Consider the following 6,476-nt stretch of genomic DNA (forward strand, 5'->3'; position numbering starts at 1 on the left):
CAGCTGCTTCCTAACGCCACAGCAGCCTGAGGTTGTGTGTGGTCCTGCCCGAGACTGTCCATGGAAAGCGGCTACCGCTAATGGACATGCCCTTAAAGGAAATAAACCCTGGTGAACCGGGACATTAGTCCTAGATCCAGGCACCGGGACTGTGGTCCCTGCCTACATCTTATGCCTGGCCTCCTTCCTCCTAACATCAACTGTTATAATTATGCTAATGAGACAGACGGGCTCCTGGATGTGTTACCAGAGCCCCTCCATGCTGCAGCTACGCTGTCTCCCCTTCCCTCTGCCTATAATCTCACACATTGGAGCCTTTCTGGCTCATTAGCATAATTATCAAAGTTGATTTTAGAAGGCAGGAGGCCATGGATATCACGGACATTAATAGTACTGTGCCACGGAGTGATCCCTCTGCTGGGGACTGATAGATGCAGCAGAGCCGACAGTGATCAGCCCGTGGCACAGCACCTTATATGTACACTCATGGCCATAAGTTGTGAGAGTGACACAAATCTCCTCTTGTCACATGATGTGTCCTCTGGTCTGTCAGATGTTTATCACATACAGAGATACAAGTGCAATCATATTATGGGGAGCAGAAGCTTTTATTGTCAGGTGGGAGGAGTTACTGCAGCGAGTCAGTATCTGCAGGACCTCTCCTTCTTCTTCAGGACCTCTGCAATTCTCCCTGGCAGCTCTCACTCACCTCCTGCACCAGATCCTGACTGATCCCGTCCATTCCTGCACAATCACTGCTGCATTCTGTCACAATGTGTTGGGTTTTGTTTGTCCCCCGTCTCCTGATGATTGACCACAAGTTCTCAATGGGATAAGATCCGGGGAGTCTCCAGGCCATGGACCCAGAATCTCTGTGTTCTGTTCCCGGGCCATGGACCCAGAATCTGTGTTCTGTTCCCGGGCCATGGACCCAGAATCTCTGTGTTCTGTTCCCGGAGCCATGGACCCAGAATCTCTGTGTTCTGTTCCCGGAGCCATGGACCCAGAATCTCTGTGTTCTGTTCCCGGAGCCATGGACCCAGAATCTCTGTGTTCTGTTCCCGGAGCCATGGACCCAGAATCTCTGTGTTCTGTTCCCGGGCCATGGACCCAGAATCTCTGTGTTCTGTTCCTGGGCCATGGACCCAGAATCTCTGTGTTCTGTTCCCGAGCCATGGACCCAGAATCTCTGTGTTCTGTTCCCGGGCCCTGGACCCAGAATCTCTGTGTTCTGTTCCCGGAGCCATGGACCCAGAATCTCTGTGTTCTGTTCCCGGGCCATGGACCCAGAATCTCTGTGTTCTGTTCCCGGGCCATGGACCCAGAATCTCTGTGTTCTGTTCCCGGGCCATGGACCCAGAATCTCTGTGTTCTGTTCCCGGGCCATGGACCCAGAATCTCTGTGTTCTGTTCCCGGGCCATGGACCCAGAATCTCTGTGTTCTGTTCCCGGGCCATGGACCCAGAATCTCTGTGTTCTGTTCCCGGGCCATGGACCCAGAATCTCTGTGTTCTGTTCCCGGGCCATGGACCCAGAATCTCTGTGTTCTGTTCCCGGGCCATGGACCCAGAATCTCTGTGTTCTGTTCCCGGGCCATGGACCCAGAATCTCTGTGTTCTGTTCCCGGGCCATGGACCCAGAATCTCTGTGTTCTGTTCCCGGGCCATGGACCCAGAATCTCTGTGTTCTGTTCCCGGGCCATGGACCCAGAATCTCTGTGTTCTGTTCCCGGAGCCATGGACCCAGAATCTCTGTGTTCTGTTCCCGGGCCATGGACCCAGAATCTCTGTGTTCTGTTCCCGGGCCATGGACCCAGAATCTCTGTGTTCTGTTCCCGGGCCATGGACCCAGAATCTCTGTGTTCTATTTCCGGGCCATGGACCCAGAATCTCTGTGTTCTGTTCCCGGGCCATGGACCCAGAATCTCTGTGTTCTGTTCCCGGGCCATTGACCCAGAATCTCTGTGTTCTATTTCCGGGCCATGGACCCAGAATCTCTGTGTTCTGTCCCCTGATCCATTTAGTTCTCCCCTTTATGGCCGGTGCTCCATCATGCTGGAGGAGGCTCTGCTCATCACCATCTGCTCCTGGAGGGTCGGGAGAAGCGGCTCCTGGAGGACATTCTGCTCCATTCTTTATTCATGGAGGTGTTTTTAGCCGATTCCCCCCCCCCCCCCCCCCCCCACATGAATGGCTGCAGGAGCTTTACAGGTGCAGGAGACAGGACTGGGGGCATCGCTCACCTTGTCCTCTCCCAACAATCAGGGGATTCATCAGAGACAATGCCTTTCCCCCAGTCCTCAGCGTCCACTCCCTGCACCTCCTGCAGAATATCCGTCTGTCCCCCAGTCCTCAGCGTCCACTCCCTGCACCTCCTGCAGAATATCCGTCTGTCCCCCAGTCCTCAGCATCCACTCCCTGCACCTCCTGCAGAATATCCTTCTGTCCCCCAGTCCTCAGCGTCCACTCCCTGCACCTCCTGCAGAATATCCGTCTGTCCCCCAGTCCTCAGCGTCCACTCCCTGCACCTCCTGCAGCATATCCGTCTGTCCCTGATGGTTCCTGGAGAGAAGCGGCTTCTGTGTTGCCCTCCTGGACACCAGGCCTTGCTCCAGGAGTCTCCGCAGTGTCACAGTGCGTGCAGATGCCTCACACCTGCTGCTGCCATTCCTGAGCTCTGCGATGCTGGGAGCCCCATCCCCAAGCTGAGACACTTGTAAGAGACGCTCCTGGCGCTTGCTGGTCCTACTTGGGCGCCCTTTAGCCTTTTTGGTAACAATGGAGCCTCTCTCCTTGGATTCCTTGATGATGCGATAGATTGGTGACTGAGGTGACATCTTTCTGGCTGCGATACTCTTCCCTGTTCGGCCAGTTTTGTGCAGTGCAATGATGGCTGCACGAGTTTCTTTAGAGATAACCATGGGTAACAGAAGAGACTCAATGATGTCAAGCACCAGCCTCCTTGTAAAGTGTCCAGGGGTGTGATTGTTACTTACACATGACACATTGTCCCCCAGCCCTGTCCTCATCAGCCCCCGCACCTGTGTTACTGGAGACATCACTGACACCATGGCCGCTGCTCCGTCTAAGGCCCCGGCAATGAAGGTGAAATGTGTTTTGGGGGAAAAAGTTACATTTCTAGGCAAATATTGACTTTGCAATGAATTGCTGTTAAGCCGATTACAGTACTGTCCCTGGAGAGATGTGTAATCAGACCTCACACTGCTGTGCTCTGTGCTCTCTGCAGCCAGTGTTATGTATTGTCCCTGGAGAGATGTGTAATCAGACCTCACACTGCTGTGCACTGTGCTCTCTGCAGCCAGTGTTAGTACTGTCCCTGGAGAGATGTGTAATCAGACCTCACACTGCTGTGCACTGTGCTCTCTGCAGCCAGTGTTATGTACTGTCCATGGAGAGATGTGTAATCAGACCTCACACTGCTGTGCTCTGTGCTCTCTGCAGCCAGTGTTATGTACTGTCCCTGGAGAGATGTGTAATCAGACCTCACACTGCTGTGCTCTGTGCTCTCTGCAGCCAGTGTTATGTATTGTCCCTGGAGAGATGTGTAATCCTACCTCACACTGCTGTGCTCTCTGCTCTCTGCAGCCAGTGTTATGTATTGTCCCTGGAGGGATGTGTAATCATACCTCACACTTCTGTGCTCTGTGCTCTCTGCAGCCAGTGTTATGTACTGTCCCTGGAGAGATGTGTAATCAGACCTCACACTGCTGTGCTCTGTGCTCCCTGCAGCCAGTGTTATGTATTGTCCCTGGAGAGATGTGTAATCAGACCTCACACTGCTGTGCTCTGTGCTCTGCAGCCAGTGTTGTGTATTGTCCCTGGAGAGATGTGTAATCAGACCTCACACTGCTGTGCTCTGTGCTCTCTGCAGCCAGTGTTATGTATTGTCCCTGGAGAGATGTGTAATCATACCTCACACTGCTGTGCTCTGTGCTCTCTGCAGCCAGTGTTATGTATTGTCCCTGGAGAGATGTGTAATCAGACCTCACACTGCTGTGCTCTGTGCTCTCTGCAGCCAGTGTTATGTACTGTCCCTGGAGAGATGTGTAATCAGACCTCACACTGCTGTGCTCTGTGCTCTCTGCAGCCAGTGTTATGTACTGTCCCTAGAGAGATGTGTAAACAGACCTCACACACTGCTGTGCTCTGTGCTCTCTGCAGCCAGTGTTATGTATTGTCCCTGGAGAGATGTGTAATCAGACCTCACACTGCTGTGCTCTGTGCTCTCTGCAGCCAGTGTTATGTATTGTCCCTGGTGAGGTGTGTAATCAGACCTCACACTGCTGTGCTCTGTGCTCTCTGCAGCCAGTGTTATGTATTGTCCCTGGATAGATGTGTAATCATACCTCACACTGCTGTGCTCTGTGCTCTCTGCAGCCAGTGTTATGTATTGTCCCTGGTGAGGTGTGTAATCATACCTCACACTGCTGTGCTCTGTGCTCTCTGCAGCCAGTGTTATGTATTGTCCCTAGAGAGATGTGTAATCAGACCTCACACTGCTGTGCTCTGTGCTCTCTGCAGCCAGTGTTATGTAATGTCCCTGGAGAGATGTGTAATCAGACCTCACACTGCTGTGCTCTGTGCTCTCTACAGCCAGTGTTATGTACTGTCCCTGGAGAGATGTGTAATCATACCTCACACTGCTGTGCTCTGTGCTCTCTGCAGTCAGTGTTATGTACTGTCCCTGGAGAGATGTGTAATCACATCTCACACTGCTGTGCTCTGTGCTCTCTGCAGCCAGTGTTATGTACTGTCCCTGGAGAGATGTGTAATCATACCTCACACTGCTGTGCTCTGTGCTCTCTGCAGCCAGTGTTATGTATTGTCCCGGAGAGATGTGTAATCAGACCTCACACTGCTGTGCTCTGTGCTCTCTGCAGCCAGATGTTTCTTGTGTATCCCCTGTGCCCCTCGTGTATCTCCTGCGCCCCTCGTGTATCCCCTGTGCCCCTCGTGTATCTCCTGCGCCCCTCGTGTATCCCCTGTGCCCCTCGTGTATCCCCTGTGCCCCTCGTGTATCCCCTGCGACCCTCGTGTATCCCCTGCGACCCTCGTGTATCCCCTGTGCCCCTCGTGTATCCCCTGCGACCCTCGTGTATCCCCTGCGCCCCTCGTGTATCCCCTGTGCCCCTCGTGTATCCCCTGCGCCCCTCGTGTATCCCCTGCGCCCCTCGTGTATCCCCTGCGACCCTCGTGTATCCCCCTGCGCCCCTCGTGTATCCCCTGCGCCCCTCGTGCATCTCCTGCGCCCCTCGTGTATCCCCTGCGCCCCTCCTGCATCTCCTGCGCCCCTCGTGTATCCCCTGCGCCCCTCGTGCATCTCCTGCGCCCCTCGTGTATCCCCTGCGCCCCTCCTGCATCTCCTGCGCCCCTCGTGTATCCCCTGCGCCCCTCGTGCATCTCCTGCGCCCCTCGTGCATCTCCTGCGCCCCTTGTGTATCCCCTGCGCCCCTCCTGCATCTCCTGCGCCCCTCGTGTATCTCCTGCGCCCCTCGTGCATCTCCTGCGCCCCTCGTGCATCTCCTGCGCCCCTCGTGCATCTCCTGCGCCCCTCGTGCATCTCCAGCTGAAGTGGATAACAAGTCGCGATTACTCAGCCGATTGTTCTGCCACGAAAACTAAGAAAAATGACAGAACGCTGGCAGCGACCGGAGGAAGATGATACATGGAAAGATGCCATGAAAGAGACTCACTGCCAAGTGCCAGGGAGGGGCGGCACCACTGCCAGGACACTACAGGGTTAACGGAGATAGGAAACCTCTGCCCCTCTCCATCACTCACACCAGAGAAGATACATACACAAAGCACAGAGCACAATACATAACACTGGCTGCAGAGAGCACAGAGCACAGCAGTGTGAGGTATGATTACACATCTCTCCAGGGACAATACATAACACTGGCTGCAGAGAGCACAGAGCACAGCAGTGTGAGGTATGATTACACATCTCTCCAGGGACAATACATAACACTGGCTGCAGAGAGCACAGAGCACAGCAGTGTGAGGTATGATTACACATCTCTCCAGGGACAATACATAACACTGGCTGCAGAGAGCACAGAGCACAGCAGTGTGAGGTATGATTACACATCTCTCCAGGGACAATACATAACACTGGCTGTAGAGAGCACAGAGCACAGCAGTGTGAGGTATGATTACACATCACTCCAGGAACAGTACATAACACTGGCTGCAGAGAGCACGGAGCACAGCAGTGTGAGGTCTGATTACACATCTCTCCAGGGACAGTACATAACACTGGCTGCAGAGAGCACAGAGCACAGCAGTGTGAGGTCTGATTACACATCTCTCCAGGGACAATACATAACACTGGCTGCAGAGAGCACAGAGCACAGCAGTGTGAGGTCTGATTACACATCTCTCCAGGGACAATACATAACACTGGCTGCAGAGAGCACAGAGCACAGCAGTGTGAGGTGTGATTACACATCTCTC

Source organism: Engystomops pustulosus, chromosome 9 (genome assembly GCF_040894005.1).
Source record: "Engystomops pustulosus chromosome 9, aEngPut4.maternal, whole genome shotgun sequence".
Classification (NCBI taxonomy): Eukaryota; Metazoa; Chordata; class Amphibia; order Anura; family Leptodactylidae; genus Engystomops; species Engystomops pustulosus.